This window comes from Amphibalanus amphitrite, unplaced genomic scaffold, assembly GCF_019059575.1.
Source record: "Amphibalanus amphitrite isolate SeventyFive unplaced genomic scaffold, NRLGWU_Aamphi_draft 000080F_arrow, whole genome shotgun sequence".
NCBI lineage: Eukaryota > Metazoa > Arthropoda > Thecostraca > Balanomorpha > Balanidae > Amphibalanus > Amphibalanus amphitrite.
In genome coordinates, this window is record NW_024881576.1 from 31858 (window position 1) to 49898 (window position 18041).

General features: G+C 46.9%; 1 protein-coding gene and 1 long non-coding RNA gene across 3 annotated transcripts in view; one reads left to right on the forward strand and one right to left on the reverse strand.

Moving 5' to 3' along the window:
- Nucleotides 1–6505: 6505 nt before the first annotated feature.
- On the reverse strand, nucleotides 6506–8625 carry LOC122379567. Its single transcript, XR_006256198.1, has 3 exons — nucleotides 8268–8625; nucleotides 7893–8028; nucleotides 6506–7204 (listed from the first exon to the last, which is right to left on the reverse strand). It is a non-coding gene; the product is annotated as an uncharacterized LOC122379567 (long non-coding RNA).
- A 2246-nt stretch (nucleotides 8626–10871) lies between these two features.
- The window catches only part of LOC122379542 (catenin alpha-like), a 69704-nt gene continuing 62534 nt past the window's right edge, over nucleotides 10872–18041 (forward strand). Inside the window, exon 1 of one of the 2 annotated variants that reach the window (XM_043361821.1) lies at nucleotides 10872–10953. The gene's annotated coding sequence lies outside the window, so the exon portion shown is untranslated. The remainder of the gene's footprint in view (nucleotides 10954–18041) is intronic. The other variant, XM_043361825.1, reaches the window with a different exon arrangement.

Consider the following 18041-nt stretch of genomic DNA (forward strand, 5'->3'; position numbering starts at 1 on the left):
AATATCTAACGATTTTTAAATGTTTGACTAAAACGTTTTGTAGCACGCGGTGGTATATGCTATTTGCGCGCAACATCTGCCGCTAACGCCGCACTTCTAAAATAAAGTCGCTAGAAACAGCGGAGATCCCAAAAAAGTAAACAAAAGTAAAAGTCTAATATCTTGAAAGCCGGTGAATATTTTTCGGTGAAATTCGGTAGATATTCGTTTTCGCTCTTTCTGAACCGAGCGACATCACTTTCATGCCAATTCATAAACTTTTTTGAAGGTGGGAGGGTCCCTTTAAGGGTATCAGCCCTCAACCAGCGCAAGACACTAAGAGATTGACATCTGCCGGTCCTGTAGCTCAGTTGGTTAGAGCGTTGGACTCCGCGTGGTGAGAGCACGCGTTCCCGGTTATGACAGTCCGGGTTCGAAGCGCGACGGGCGCTCGACATTTATGGGCCTCCTGACAGGTATGGTTGCGGTTGGTGGCAGGCCGTAGCCAGGCGAAGTCAGCGAGGGGACCGGCCGTGCGCGGCTTTGTGCGCACGTTAAACTTTGGACTCTAAATTCTGCCATAGAATCGGAATTACGCGATCGGAGGGTAGAGGGCAGGGTCATCGCAACAAGCTTCGCTTAGCGGTGGCTCTCCTTGTGAATCCTTCCCATCAAAAGGTTCGGACTAAATTTATAAAAAAATCTGCCCTTTGAAAAATGTTACAATCGTTAAAAAAATTGACAAAACATTTTGTTTTTGATAATCTTTAGTGGCCCCGGCACCGACCAAAGGAAAAATACTGTATGCCTACTGCTGAAATAAATTGTACACTTCATACAGAGCTATCGATGTCGATGGCTTTTTCACGTTTTTCTTTTCTTTTTTAGATTGCCGAGTGTGCCTAAAAAGGCTCCCTCACATGGTAAAAGTGGCAAAGAACCGCACCTGGGCGTGGGTTAAGTGCGTCACTACTGGGGCCCCTAAGGTAAGGGTGGGGCCCCTTGAGCAGGTTTGGCCTCCCCCTTTTCAAGATCCTGGATACGCCACTGGTCACAGATATCGAAATTCCGAGATTACCTATACATTTCATGAGTAGTGTTGCTTTCATCAATCGCTGAAAGGTTCAAAGCAATCGTTCAGTCGGTATAGCAATGGTAAGCATTTGAACTTTTTCTTAGGCTAGGTCACTTGGCATAACCTGGTGACCTGACCTTCCATCACCCGCGTCAGACATTTTTACAACATGTGCAAAAAAGATGCATGATAAGGTAAGCTGAAAATGGCGGCGCTGCGCGCAGCCGTCTTTTAGATATTTGCGAAAAACCTGAGGGGGAGCGCGATAACGCCCCCTAGCACGGCGCGGGCTTTTAGCTCCCGATACGGTTTGGCGCCCCCTTTGTAGGGAGCGCCCCCGGATTGCCAGGTCGCCCCTATTTCGACTTGCCGCCCCCCCCCCCTCCCGAAAATTCCTGGATCCGCCCCTGCTCCCATTGACTTATAATGACGAGGTCGCAAAATTGACCTGACCTTAGGTCATCGATATCAAAATTCTGAGATATACATTTTGTACATGCTATTGCCCTTAGCAATCGCTGAAAGTTTCAAAGCGATCGGTCACTCGGTGTAGCTATGACAGACATTGAAAGTTTTTATGAGGTGAGGTCACTTCAAGTGTCCTGGTGACCTGACCTTGAATGACATTGGTCTGAAATTTTCACAACATGTGTAGAATTGATGTATGATAAGGTGTACCAAAAACGGCGGCGCTCCGCGCCGCCGTTTTTGAGATATTCGCGAAAAACCACAAGGGGGGTGTTCAAACACCCCCCAGCAGGGCGCGGGTTAAAGGTAGTGTGCCACCTTTGAAAGATTTCCCATTTTATTTTTCCTAGGATAAGAAGCTTCTGTTTTTACCTAATATCGCAAAAAAATCAAAAATGGGCCTGGAATAGTGCCTTTTTCGCCTAAAAGTTTATCGGTTTTTAGATATGTATAACAACTGTAGTGGGCTCACCTGCAAACAGGCGTCGGCAACAATCGCGAATGCGGCGCACATGTGACAATAAGCAAAGGTCATTATAGTGTTACGACCACACGACGCACGGGAATGAGTTATCAGCTGTCTAATCGTAGACAACACAATGTCGAGCCTTAAACTGTAAGCCTGTATTGGTATTGTTTCTTTTATTTGGCTGTCGAACATTATTTATAATTTGAAATATTATTTTATGTAAAATAATTGATATGAAAAAGCCGTCTCATAAGTTATGACCCCATTTCACCACACGCATGACGCAAGTGGCAGAAATGACAATGATCAGCTGACGCATTTTTCTTGGCCGAAGTCAGAGCGCGCAGCCCGACGCACCACCACCGCACCACAAAGTATGACAGAAGCCGCGCCCAAAGCCAGGGCCCCGGTAACGTGAGGTAGACGAGTCGGGGCAGCGTGCGCTGACCCAAGCCGGGGCCGCAGCTTTGGGCGCGGTCTACCGCATCCCCGCGGGCAGCCCCGGGCTATCACATGACACCGGGAGGACGCGCGGCTCCGGCTTGGGTCAGCGCACGCTGCCCTGACTCGGCTACCTCACGTTACCGGGGCCCTGGCTTTGGGCGCGGTCTACCGCACCACCTAACAGGCGTGTTCGAAACCGCAGGAGCTGATGATGAACGGGTTTATCGAAACTTGATTGGATGAGCCTATCGGTAATAGCGATTTCAGTGTGTGCATTTATTGTTCATAGTGGTGTGAAATGTGGTTGGGGTACGACCGACAACCCGTCGGGGCGAATTTCGCACTGGGGTACTCAAAATTTGAAGAATTTAAGACGTTTCCATGAGTTTTGAAGGTATGGATAAGTTCTAAAAATCCGGTTCTCCTTATCTGGGCCATTAACTCCATACGGTCCAGGAAAGCTGGCACACTACCTTTAAATGTTTTGGGAAAGATTTTTAGCTCGTTTGATTCATTACAGTGTGCTTCATAAGGTATAGCGAGCATGTCTCAAATAGCCCGACCGACTTTCAGTATATCTGTTTTCACGCCACCAGGGTTATATACGAAAACTTTCTTTCAAAATTTTACTGTCGTTGACTTTGAAATGGTCCTTAATGATCATCCTGTCATTTTGAAAGTTAAGGGTCACATCATATTATGCTAGCCTTTAGCAATATAGTGATGCAATTTTATAACCTACCGAAATGAAGCATCCTACGAAAAAGGAAAAGATTGAATACAAAGGAAATATAGCTGTCTTTGCAAAAATAATTTTTGCCAGAATGATCAAAATTTAATTTCCAATCGCGTGGCGTTTAAAAAATTATCTCTAGCGTGACCAATTTTCTTCAATTTCTTAGAAGCTAAAACTGTCTCAAATAGCCCCACCCTATGGGGCTATTTGAAACAGGCTTTAACTAACAAAATATCCTTAATTATTATCACTAGCTGAAGCAAAATGCACCTATATGCATAGGCGCGGGAGCCGGGGGGGCAGTGGGGGCAGCTTGCCCCCCCCAACTCTGGGGCCGTGGGGGCGGTGCCCCCACAGCTTTGAGACGGAATACCACACTTTTTTTGCAAATGTTTTCTTTTTTTGTTGAAAAAGCCGAGGGGTGAAAAATAAGTGGCCTAAAACCGGTGAGAAAACTAGATTTGGGGGTACCCTAGGTTAATCTCTATTATGGTGTGCCCCCCCAGTCGAAAAGTAGTTCCCGCGCCCCTGCCTATATGAAAGAGCTCACAGGAAACTACATTTTTGCAATTTACATGCTATAAGAAATATGAACCAGGGAGAGGCCAAAAACTGTAAAATCCGTTTCAAATAGCCCCACTTTACGGTAGCGGGAAAACCGCGGCGCGTAAATTTCATACGACTATTCTCTCATCAATTTTACACATGGTGTGCAAGTTTGAATCTCCTAACTTTTAACCCGCGCCCCGTTGGGCTCTGCCGAGCAACGCGCCCGGTTGGGGGGGGGGGGGCATTTTGGCCCCCCTAAGATCTCGAGAACCACGCAACATAGCGACAAGCGGTAAACGGCGTTGGATAGCCCCAACGGGGAACTACCTTGTGACCCAATTTTATTGACCTAGGTCAAACCGATGACGTCACAGGTCAGGTCAAAGGTCCAATTTTCACCGTTTACAGGCACTTCAAGAAATGCGTTGTAAAATCGAGTAAAATGCATTTCATTGAAAATCATCGATGGGGAAATGTTCTTCAAACACATATTTTGCTATTTGAGGTCACTGATGCCAGGTCAGGTCACAGAGGTCAGGTCACGGGAGGGTCACAATATGAAAGTGTCGTGTGATACATGTTTTATGGTCCATTTTACATGACAAATGCGATTATATGGGTCAGGCAGCCTCTGGGGCCAGCTTAGATCACGTTTTGGTCAAGGTCAGGTCAAGGTCAGGTAAAGGTCAGGTCAAATTAGGTCAAATTTCAAAGTTAATATTTTTCATAAAATGGGTATCGAATCGATGCAGCTCGTCACGGGGAGTTCAATGGTGGTCTATGTTTTGCCGTACGTGGTCTAGAATTGCTAAAAAATTGAGTTCAAAAATTTGACGTCATCATTTTTGAACAGTTTTTTCGCTATAACTTGGCCAAAAAACGAGATATCGATCTGAAATTTGGTATGTATATAGAAGAGCGCTGGGACTATCACATATATTCCGGTTTTTTTTCGAAATTCGGAAAATTTTGGATTTTTTCAAAGTTTTTCTTAAAAATCAATTTTTTTGATTTTTTTGTCAAAAACCAAAAATTTTGAAAATCCGAGATAGCAGTTTTGTAGCGCCGCGTTTTGTCTACTAGACCATATAAAGAACTTTGAAATTGCTTGATAACTGTAGATTTGGTGAGCGTTTCAAGATTGCATGTTTTTTGCTCATTTTTGCTCGAACATGACCTCAGTTTGACCTCAATAACTCCTGACCTAAGGTGACCTAAGACTTGAAATTTGGTGTGAAGGTGTCAAATTGATGCCCGGGAAGGCACTGAAAATTTGGCGGCGCTGCGCGCCGCCGTTTTCTTGCTATTCAGGAAAAACCCCAGGGGGGGCCAAAATGGCCCCCCAACGGGGCGAGGGTTAAGGTCAGGTCACCAGGCCACTTTGAATGACCCAACCTCAAGTCACTTTTTTGCAAATTTGTCACCGTGCCAGAGCTACAGTAGATGTCGGAGGCCTTTGAAACTCGCAGGATGTTATTAGATTATTAGTAGATACAATTTATATATCTCGGAATTTTGATATCGGTGACCTAAGGTCAGGTCAATTTTGCGACCTTCCCATTATAAGTCAATGGGGGAAAAATCAACTCCCTGTTTTTACCACTAAAACGGGTCGGAATGGCCCCATATACCATACATGACTTCATATACGATCAACCTTCACTACCTTGAGGTCTGCTTTGCTGTTGGGCAGCTCTAAGGTCATGTGACGTCATCAAAGGTCACCAAAGATTTTTTGCCAATAACTCCGTACAGGAACAAGATACAGCCGCGCGGATGGTCTCATTGTGTTCAGCTCGTCAAGACGCATCGAGTGATATACATGATGACCTCGAGGTCACGTGACCTGAGGTCAACCTTTGACCTTGACCTTTCGAGGTCAACATATAAATCATTCGATGCGGATTGACGAGAGGATCACGATGATGCCCTTAGTTTGTTCCTATCTTGACTAATTCGAAAGTTATTCGAGAAAAACTCCCTCCATATCTAGCGCCGCCATTTTGACTTTTTCGACCCCTGTGGCGTCATCTTTGACCTGACCTGAAAATGACCTTTGTTAAAATTGTAGACCTTGTCCGTGCGTATCCGATGCCGTTTACCGCTTGTCGCTATCTTGCTTCGTTCTCGATATTGACCTATAAGCAATAGGGACTAGGGAGCTCTTGAAGCGATGCTGAATCTGACGTTGTATTTGTTGATGTTGGTGACGCCAACTACACTGACATGATAGCTCTCTCAGCATCACCAGAAGTGGGGGGGGGGTCGACCCCCCCCCCAGCCAGCAATTCGGAGCTTTCCCCGTACGGGGAAGGCCTATGGCGAGCTTGGGGCAGGCTCGGGGAACCCCAACCGTTCTCCTGGGGAAAACGGAGCGTTCGCTTGGGATTTGAGACACTTTGTACGGGGAACTTTGTGCGGGATTCGTACGGGGAAACGGTATAACTGCCCAAGCGTTCCCCAAACGTCCCCCAAGCTATGCCCGCGCCGACTATGGTTAAAATACGTTGTTAAGTCGGTTCCCCGTACGGGGCTATCGAACATTTTCCCCAAGAAGATCCTGTGCGAGCCCCGCACATTCCCCCACCCGGCTATACGGGTTTATGCTTACTGGAGACCTTCCCCGATCGGGGAAATCGTGATTTTCCCCTAACGTTCCCAGACCTTTTCCCCGCGCGAACCCCGGCCGTTCCCCGACTTGGCAATGGCCCCAATGCCTTGTCCGCTTTTTTCCCCGTACGGAGAAGCCAGTAAAAAACCGCACTGGGAAACAGATCGGGTCCCATTAAAATTGACAATGACTATTTATTTTGTCTGTAAACATACAAATATTTGTATACACATACTTGTTTACATACAAACAAAATTGTCCACTTGTTTCCCCGCAATAGGGAAACGATAAAACCGCACAGGAAAATAATTAGAACCAATCCATTTGGCCATGCCTGTTTATTTCCAGATTTTCAGGACGCTTCAACGACTAGATAAATACACAACAGTCGGCCAAGCATGGTATGTGTCTGTACCATTACAGCCTATACTATTGTTATGTGGAGTCCTTCATTTGATGAAAGGTTAACATACTTGATATAATCGTTACAAATCAAGACAAACACTAAAAACGCTATTATTCACTTAAAATACATTGTGAACGCTTAGCAGGTGGCAAACATGACATACAGCAGCAGCACAGCAGTGACGAACAACAGGTGACGAACACGAGCACTGGAAACTGGTCTAACCCCAGTTCTAACACGTCGAACCCCAGTTTTTCCTCTGCAGCAGGAGTCTGTTCAGCAGATTGAGAACGACGGCTTTGCTGTAGTCTCCCTACAGCTGGTCCCGCCTTCCGTTCAGTAGTGCCCTGGATCCACAACTCGAGTCTTCCTTCTGGCTGTTTCAGACACATCTCAGCGGTCAGCTGCCGCTGAGAGCCACCTTGCTATGATCCATGTCCCAGCGCATCTCCAGGAATTCTGCCAGGCTGTGCACAAAAACAAAAATATGTGCACTTGTAGGTATATCAATCAGGTTTTACAGCTAGCTACTACATGGAATGTCCTTATATGGAAACTTCAGCTTACGCTGAAACATGGTGAATGCCATTTTATGAAATTATACTTATTTATAACTTTTTTTTCCACGAAAAGTGCTTACAAATTGAATGTGATATACTTTGAATAGTTAATTAAAACAGGAAATAAGAATTCAATAATTAAATTTGTACTTCTAAACATTTCTCATTCCAGGAAAAGTCATTAGGTAATAAATGTTTTAAGTCTATATTACGTCTTACGAAGTTCCTCGTGAAAGCACTTGACAGATAAATGAACGCCGTTTGACAATTAAAATCGATTGCTAGTTTATAAAGATAACAATGAAGTCCCTTTTACAAGCAGAGCTGTCTAGTAGAGCTGCTGAAACAGGCTCTTTCCGAAGACAGAAAATGGAATGCGAGAGCCTTTTCAAATGCATGTAATTATTACAATCGCGTCAATCGTTCGCACATCCCTGTAAGCGGTTGATGCGATCGTGATTTCATGTATTTAATTAATGGGCTCTCGCATGAGATTTTCTGGCTGTGGAAAGAGTGTGTTTCAGCCTTAAGACTTGGGTGAAGGACAGGTTATTCAACAGCTCTAAGCTAACCTCCACCCCCATAAACTGCTTACCAGCCTCGCCTGGAAGTCGCTCTTCGGTTGCTCATGCGAGCAATTACGCATTAACTCCATGCCGGGTTCATACTGCTGTTATGGGTTCTGCCAAGTCCCGTTGGAAACCTTCCGGTCGTAACCGGCAGACGTCCCTCTAGAACAGAAGCAGATGAAGCATTAGGCTGATGACATTATATTGTCCGGGCAATTTAAGGATAATCTCAGACGGAGGTTGATGACCTCAGTCATTTTTATGTCATATTCTGCATATCCTAGACAGTGATCAAGATATTGTGTGTATTGAAAGCTTTGTCTTTTACAATAAACTTGAGTTAGTATCGTCATTTCATATCTGTCATGGATTCGTTACAGTTAAGTGCTTTAGTTCATTACCAACACAGCATAGCTTCCTCGTCGAGCTGCGTCCTCCGTTGGTGCCGAGTCCAGCTTCTCACGCACTGACCCCAGCGGTAGATCACGACTTTGGGCACAGGTCAGTCAAGCGGTCACCACATCTCGCCGTTCACCGTCTTCGTTCACAGTTCTGCAGTGTCGCTGCACTCTTCAGTGCCAACCATGGTCTGACCTGGAGCGGTACCTAGCCCACGGCTTGCTCACACAACCGCGCGGCGCAGTGACTCTGGACCGACTTCCCCCGTTCGTCCCCTCTGACACGTCGGCACGGCCCCATTCACAATGACAGATGACGACAGGAGACGCCCCTCAACCAGATGTGCGGACGGAACCGACGGCGGCCCGTCGTTGCTACCCCTCCCTCCCCTCCCCTCGCTGCGTTGAGCCGACACTTCTAAGTCCTTGTAAGTCGTAAGCAGTGTGTTGTTGAAATTTTGATGCTTTTGTAATTTCAATGCGATGAGTGGTGACAGAAGAAAAAACGCAATGTTTATGCCACAGCATTGCGAGAAGAAACATAGATCCTGAAAGTTGTCAAAGTTGTTTTTACCTCATGATGTAAGGGCACCAACGTTCGTTCAAAGTAATGACGTGTGCGTGTCCTCATCCTCACGACTTGGCAGGCCCCGTAAACCAAGACGGCTTTACCTCTCTTTTAGGTCGAAAATTACATAGACCAAATGTCTACAATCAAATGTCTGCGAATAACCGTTTTCATGATAGGTAACTGGTACACAATTGGTAGACATTTGGTCCAGATACGGTACCGATTTGATCAATTATTAGATATTATTTTCGATTAAAACACTGAAATAAATAGGTATATGATATGAAGATATGAAAACGAGATTTGGTGCAAATTCGGTAAGGTTTGATGCATTCGCCAGATCACCTGTCATGAAAACGATGATAAAAAATCGTTATATCGTTATATCGTTATAAAAATCGTTATATCGTTATATTTTTTATTATATCTCCCTTCAATCGATGGATGAGCCTATAGCTCTAGAACTGCTCCTAATACAGCTTTTAGCATTCCCAAGATGCAATTTTTCTTTATTGAATACTTGTGGAATTACATGCTGGAAGTCGATCTCAAGACGTCCTACTGGCGGTTGGGATTCGTCTGGGGATTAAGTGTAAAATCCCGAGCGGGGAATTTCAACAGTTCCCCTACTTTTCCCCAATCAAACTGTTCTTCAAAATGGGTCGGGGATGACGCACCCTTCCCCGTACGGGGAATCTGATCTTTTACCCGACCGAACCCCAACAGTGGGGTTTGATTTGGGAATGCTGCTCTTTCCCCGTACGGGGATCGGTATGATTTCCCCATGTCTTTTGAACATATTACCGATACAGTCGGGGAAGGGATGGGGAACACGGACCGTCCCCCGATCCGATAGGGGAATTGTACGTTCTCCCCAAGCTTTCCCCAACACTGTCCCCGCACGTTCCCCAAACGAATTGCTGGCTGGGCCGGTTCTCACGAGTGGGGGGGTCGCGACCCCCGCGACCTCCCCGTCGGCGACGCCCCTGAGCCTGGTGAAGCCACTACTGGTGAAGTCTGGTGAAATGTATCACCAGTATGTACATATAACGCCTTTTTGGGGCGACTAACGGAGTGAGCGAGAGGGTGGGCCTTGCACTTGCGAAATTGCGAGGGGGTACCTCCAACTGACTTGTGCACGGCACCCTACTAACTAACCTGTCTCTAGCGATGTGCCAAATTTGAGCACAATCGGCCCAGCCGTTCTCAAGATCTGGAAGCGGTACCCTGCACGTGCGGCGTGCGCACGTGCAAAATGGGTCCCAACTGACTCGTGCCCGGCACCCTACTAGCTAGTAGCTGGTCCCTAACCGTGTACCAAATTTGAGCGCCATCGGTTCAGCCGTTCTCGAGACAGAGGCGGATCCAGCTCAGAGTTTTTTTTGGGGGGGGGGAGGGGGCAAACCATAACAATTTATCGATTCTTTCCATGCATCGTCCATAGGTGTAATGTTAAAATTATGCCGTTTGGGGGGGGGGCATATGCCCATTTTGCCCCCCCCCCCTGGATCCGCCACTGTCTCGAGATCTGGAAACGACCTCTGCACTTGCGCACCGCGCAGGTGCAGCAGCACCCCAACTCTGGCAGTCAGGGGACCTCCTATTCATCCAGGGGGCCTCCTGTTTTCCGGGGGGCCTCGTTACTTGTTCAGGGGGCCTCCTATTTGTCCAGGGGACTTCCCATTTGTCCAACAGGGCCTCCTAATTGTCCAAGGGGCCTCCTATTTATACAGAGAACCTTCTATCTGAACAACGGACCTCCATTTGTAAAGTAGCTGGTGCGTCTCGGGGGCCTCAACTATTGGGGTCCCAGACTCCCAAAATAAGAATTGGGGTCCCAAATGTTTGCATTGGGGTCCCACATATTGGGACCTCGAAAGTAGGTATACAAAGTTACACCCATGCTTTGGCTTGTCTGACCACCTCGTCTGACCTCAACAATTATTTAGTGATCAAGACTTTTGTATTTATTACATTCATGGCGCATTTTAGACTGTTGAGACGCAGCTGAAAACAAATGCTCAATGTCTTTTTTCATTGATCTTGTTTTTCATTTTGGCTCCAAATCAAGGTTCATCAACGGGTCAGCTCCGCCTCCGGGGGTCGCCCTACCAACAGGTATTTACATAATTTATGAATAAAAGTAGGTAGGTACCTGCGCACCTGACATTTGATTTGATCATGATTCAGATTGGCACAGGATGAGCAAGCTTGAGCTTGAGCTGAAGTTTGCGTAGAGGCTTCATTTGAGGGTGTTTTCGAAAGCTATGTTTTGACTTGCAATTTAACACATTTTTATTACCCAGGTCTGAGGTCATGGCCATTTTAGTCTGTACGTATGCTCTGACATCAAGCTTAACCTGGGCACCTGAGTGTTGTTTGCTGCCAGTCGGGTCAGGATGGTTGGGGTCGTAATCACTTGTCCATGGTGAGGACCAAGACGTGAGGACTGGACTTGGAGTCCTGAGTTGATGCGTCTTGGTTTAGTTCAAAGCAGCATGTCCCTGATGACTAATTAGGTAGTTGAAGAAATTCAAGTTATGGATGCTACAATGCCTTAAATGGCATGAATTTAAAAAATATAAGAATTTAAAATTAAAAATAATGATACCTACCTCAGTGTTCCATTTTTAAAAGAATTTTGGGCAAAAATAACCCCAAATAAAAAATATTTTCTGCCCAATCAATAATCAGAAAACATGGCATTGTTTCATCTTTGAAAATAATGCTCGCTTCATGCACCCTATCATTTAGTAGTTAAGCAATAATTCTGCACTGAATTTAGCGTTATTTCCATCATCCTTTTCCACTTCAATTTCAGTCACTGTTAAAAGCATGTACAGCTAGGCATCATTGTTGCAAAAAATACCATAGGTATAGCATAGGCTTCTTTTTTCTCATCCAAATATTTTTCCGCCATTGGTACACCAAACCAAAACCAAATTTTAGAACGCTGTGGCACCTACCAGCTACCTTTTTCGGCATATGTGTAGATGGAGTATGGTTGGTAAGTTGGTAGGCTGTAGGTTGGTAGGTTCTTAGGTTATAGGTTTTAGGTTTGTTTGTAGGTTGTAGGATCTAGGTTTGTAGGATGTAGGTTGGTAGGTTCAAGAATCAAGGTTGTAGTTCAGTAAGTTAGGTTAGGTCAGGTTAGATTGTTTTTTATCTTCACTCTACTTCATCTACATGGTTACCTACCTCTTTTTCTTTGCTGAACTGCAAGGAACCATCAATTCAACACATTTTTCTGTTGTAAAACAATCGTGTCAAGCCCTAACACTAGTGTTAAAATTTCCATACAATCATCTTTTGAATAAGGCAGCTATTGCAAAGGTAGATGAACAGCTGATGTTTTGTCAGGGACTATACGTCCTTCCTCAACTTAGTTTTTTTTCTCTACAGTTCTGAGTTTTTACCTGTAAAATGATCAGTAAAGAAACTGATCAATATTTACAAGAGAAGTTATGTTTTTTTCAATATTCTTTTAGGTGTAGGAAGAACTATTTTCCATGTTTGGTTAAGGCTAGACAGTGTTTGCAGCAGAAGCTGATTGCACATCAGCCAATCATACTTCCTAGCTCCACCATTTGGGTACTGATTGGCTGATGATTGGCCTCTGCCATAGGTGGCTGCATTCTTGGCATTCTTCTGCAAGGGAAACATTTCTTCATAAAGGAATGTGTGGTGAGCCAGGCCTTCTAGCGCATGCAGTCATTTCAAGGCTCAGATCATGCACATGCGTTGCTTCATAACTTTGGCTTTATTCAACAAAAAGGCAAGCACCATACCTGCAACAAAAAGCATGTGTCTCAAGCATTTACAAAGCAGCATTGCACAGCGCAAGCAAACACATAAACACGCCACATTCTCCCCGTGTTACAGAGAAGACGCAACAAACAGCATACAATTAAAACGACAGTCGACCCAAGCCCAGCGCAACATGCGGCGGTAAAGTTTCGCGCGATGTCCCAATCTATGTAGAGGTCTAGACGGTCGGGAGCCCTACGAACACGAGAGGATCTACGTAAAGTGGGCGGATCAAGAGGTTGATCCGCAGAATGCGACTGAACGATCTGTGACGGCTCGGGGGGGGGGGGGACGCCCGGCCATGAGACTCCTGAGCACCCCTGTCCTGATTCGCTGCTGTCTGTGGCTCGCGAGGAAACTCAACGGGACCAGAGGCAACAGGGCTAGCAGCTTCGGTGCCGCCCTCATCAGCACTCCTATCAGACAGTGGAGCAGCATCACCACGAGAAGCCAAGTCACGCACAGACACAGTGGACTCCTTCCCATCCCGGAAACGAACATGAGCAAACCGAGGATTCGCCTCGAGCAACTCCACCTCTTCTACCAGAGGATCGTACTTCGAATGACGAACATGCCGCCTCAGTAGCACGGGCCCCCCTGAGGCCAGCCACGAGGGGACAGAGCAGCCACTCGTAGAGCGACGGCTGTACGCAAACAGACGCTCATGCGGAGTGACGTTGGTAGATGTGCAGAGCAGTGATGGAATTGAGTGGAGGGCGCCTTGTAGGACCATCTCCCATCGCTGTACTGGGAGACCATGGGATCGTAAAGCGTGAGTAACTGCCTTCCATATTACGCCGTTGAATCTCTCACACTGGCCGTTACCGCGGGGGTTGTACGGTGTAGTGCAGCTGGAAGCGATGCCGCGACTAGTGAGGAACTGACGCAACTCAGCTGATATAAGGGCTGCACCCCTGTCCGAATGAATGTAGGCTGGCATGCCAAAGATCGCAAATAACTGATTTAGGCACGAGATGACCATGGGGGTCGTCATGTCCGCGCACGGAAACGCGAAAGGGAAGCGTGAGAACTCGTCGACGACAGTAAATAGATAGCGATTGCGAGAGGATGTCGGAAGAGGTCCCTTGAAATCTATACTGAGACGCTCAAAGGGTTGGGTGGCCTTGATCAGGTGAGCTTGAGGTGGACGGTAAAACCTCGGTTTGCACTCGGCGCAAGCTTGACACGAAGAAGTGACACGCCTAACATCATCCACGGAGAACGGCAGGTTGCGAGAGCGGATAAAATGTATCATCCGGGTAACGCCAGGGTGGCAGAGAGAGTTGTGGAGCTCCACCAGGGTATCTGAGCTGACCGTCGTACAGTACGCTCTGGAGAAGGCGTCAGCTGGGAGGTTTTCTACCCCTCGACGGTACTGAATGTCAAAACTGTAGCACGCGAGCTCCATCCTCCATCGCTGGATCTTGTCGTTCTTGATTTTTCCAACGTGCTTGGCGTTGAACATGAAGGACACTGATTTCTGATCTGTTACCAGAGTGAAGTGGCGTCCAGTGAGATAGTGTCCCCACTTGCGGAGGGCCTCCACGATAGCGTATGCTTCCTTTTCCACCGCAGAGTGTTTTTGCTCGCTTGAGTTCAGCGTCCTAGAGAAGAACGCTGCGGGTCTTCCTGCCTGGTTCAGGGTAGCAGCAATTGCCCCATCAGACGCATCAGTTTCAACCACGAACGGAGCGTCTTCATCGATCGAATGCACAGTGGCCTTCTCGATCTCATCCTTCAGTAGGTTGAACGCACGTTCAGCCTCTTCGTCGAGAGGGAAGGTAGAGGCTCGAGCGATGGGCCCCACCTTTGCAGAGTAGTTCGGGATCCACTGGGCGTAGTAGGAGAACATCCCAAGAGCGCGCCGCAGTGAGCCCAAGCTGCTTGGAAGAGGAAGCTCCCGGAGAGGCCGGAGACGCTCAGGGTCCGGCTTGATTTCGCCATGCGAAACGGAGTACCCAAGCAGGGTCACTGAAGCAGCAGAGAACAGACACTTGTCAAGATTCAGAGTCAGGCCATGCTTCTTCGCAGCCTCCATGAACCTACTCAGGTTATAGTCATGCTCCTCCTGGCTGTTGCCACAGATGGTGATGTCGTCTAGATATGCGAACGTGTCTGAGAGGCCATTGTCCTTGATGAACTGATCCATGATGCGCTGAAAGCAGGCCACCCCATTGGTGACACCAAATGGAATCCTGCGGAACTGGTACAGCTGTTTGTAGGACTCGAATGCCGTATACGGTCTGTCCTCGGGGCGGATCGGAACCTGATGATAGGCAGACTTGAGGTCTACTGTGCTGTACAGATTGTACTGGGCCACTTGTTTTACCAGCTCAGAGATTTTGGGCAGTGGATACGCATCGAACTGCGTGAAGCGGTTGATCGTCTGGGAATAATCAACCACCATCCTCTTCTTATGCCTCTCGTTTGTAGTCACCACTACCTGGGCCCTCCAAGGAGAGGTGCTGGGTTCGATGATTCCTTCAGCGAGCAGCCTCCTGGTTTCCTCTTCAATGAACCGTCTGTCAGGGGCGCTATATTGCCTGGATTTGATTGCAACCGGCTTGCAGTCTGTTGAGAGGTTGGCAAACAGCGAAGGCGGGGGGAACAGAGAGGGTCGCCAGTCCGCAGACACTGAGTGGCGGTTTCTGTCCTCCGAACTGAACTGTCGCACTGCTGTGCTGTCGCATGAAATCCTGTCCCAAGATGAGGTCACAGCACAGGGTTGGTTGGACTGACAGTCTTACAGCCGGATACATGTGACCGTGGAGAGTAAGGTCAACAAGGCAGTAGCCGAGTGTTTGAGTCGAAAGTGCGGTGGAGGCCATAGACACAGTGTTTGACTGAGGGGGCACATTCAAGCTGTGTTCATTAACAAGAGACTGGCATATAAAATAGGGCGGGTCGATGGAAAAAGTTTCCAAGTGAAGAGCGATTTTCCTACGGGCTGATCCATAAAACGGTTAAAACATATTTTTTTTGCGAATTTTTGAAAAGGAACTGGGCGCGCCGTCAACGGTTTTTCGAGACCACTTTTGCTAATTTTTCTCGTTGTTTGCAAAATGTAGTGGGAAAAATTCGAGAAAGGTACTATATTTACCACTTTCCTAGTTCTACATGCTTACCCCCACCTCTTCACAAAGTTTGGAAACCCCAGTGGCAGAATCGTGCTCAGAATAGCGATTAGCATCGGCGCTCTGAGCGCAACGAAACCAGCGCCATCTATTGAGCGAGTTTGGCATAACATTGATTTTGACGGCTTTCCGACCGTTAAAAGCTGACGCAGCCGCTGCCACGTCGGGTATATGGTGTTCTTTGGTGTTCCTAGGTGTCTGGTGTTCCTTATTTGACACTAGGTGAGTTGTACCCATTCGATCCGAAATACTTCAGGAATCATAAATTGCTCCGGAAGCTATACCTATAGTGATTTCGCAAAGAAAACAGCGAGATGCTAACTTCGATGCCTATATGTTTATCAGTTAAATTAAGTTTTGCAGACAGATAACATCAGTCCAAACCGTATGTTCATTTTTAAATGCAATGTAGCCAGCCACCTAACCGTCCTAGGACAGAAAATCACACTTCGATAATTGATTCAAACGCCGGCATGAGAGCGTTGCATTGCAGAAGGCCACCCTCTTCCAGCGAGATTGCTATTGGTGACTCTGATAACGCGTTCTTTGGACCGATCTATGAGCTGCATGCAGTGCATGACTTGTTTATTGCAAAATGCTGATAGAATCGCATATCTTTATGTCTCCTGCCTCATTCGCTTCCTATACTTTTTTTGCCATAAGTGTCTCGAGTCTTTTTATCACCATTCCTTAGTTCAGCAAGCATCGCAGTGTATGTATGCACTGTTTGCTGGCTGTCTGTATCGGCCAGTACAGCCCAAAAAAGTTTCCTATAGTGGGCCCGGTACTTATTCCTGTCGATCACTGGGCGAATAACACAGACCGGTGAGCTGAGAGGTCTCGCAATAGCTGGATGCTTTGGAGTAATCCGTCTCTGCAATGTTTACTCCGTAATTTCGGACCACATTGGGACATAGTGAACAACATTGAACTCGGTGATAGTTCGAAGCTGGTCAATATATGTTGTATGATGGCGATCGCGACGGAACGGAGCTTGCAAGCTGCCAACGTAAGCCATTTTACCAAATTCAAGGGCTCAAGCTTCCTTACTGACAGCTACCTCAGGATTTGTCAAGAGCGTGACGCCTGCTTCCGGGCTGTTCAGAAGTGTTCTCTGATCTGGACTGCATGGCGTTGCCCGAAACGGCACGAACGGTTCCTGCTCGATGCACAGGCACTCTTGGTAAATGGTCCACTGATCGGCGCAGCTTTATAGTCCAGTGGCTTTTCCACAAGTATTGTAAACTTGTTTAATAGTTTGGCCCTTGTCTGATTTTGGTGTAAAATAGAATAAGCATTGACTACCGGGCTCATTTACTGAAGCAATATGCTCGTCCAACAGGCTCGTCATAGCCGATGACCCAGCACGGCTATCCTATTTATCATGATAAACGACGCATCCTTATGCACGTAAAATGCAGAAGGGCATTTCCTTTGTAATCACTTGCCTATCCCAGAACAGAATGTGAAGTGTCACCGAGGACCACCACGCGGCATTAGTTCCGTTTCGACATGGAGGCTCCTTTCCACTAACTGCAACAATGTCACATGATTGGGATCACAAATTGCGTCGGAGACCACTTAGCAGCTACTACCGCGGTTATTATGAGGTCAGTTTCCCTCAAAGCTCGATGCTCCACTGCTTGTTGCGGTGGCCGCGCCCCAATAGGTCATCAAAATAGGATCTGATGGTCCGATGAGAACGCGCGACTCGGGCAGTGATATGATACGCGGATCGCCGATCAGCAGGATACCTCGCAACTCATCCTCAGTCTGTTGTCAGATGAAGCCGGGCTAAGTTGACGAGGCTAACTTAGTATTTAGTTATTCTGCAATTTAGCTGCTACTGTTCAGTTCTAACACTAGGTTTGCATTTAAAAAGAAAGGTTAAATTTACATGCAAGGAAATAATCGAAGCCAAAACTGAAAATAATGCTGCTGAAGTCTCAGTGCAGAATCAAATGACTAATTGGTCCAGCGGACACTATCGCACTTGGCGCATAATGGCTGTGCTTAAGTCAGGTGAACCCCCAAGATGTACATTTCATGGCTACTTTAATTGCAATTGACGGCTTTCACGCTATATATGCTCCTGTGCCTTACGTTTTTTTTTTCATCAGCGTCCTAAGATCGCATCAGCAGAATGCATATTGTCTCGGTCGACGCAAGGTTAACAGTCCTCTCAAGAGATGGCGCTGCGATCGAGTTGCGGAAAACCGATGCAGAGAGCATGGCACCATGGCCAAAGTTAAAGAGATACAGCCA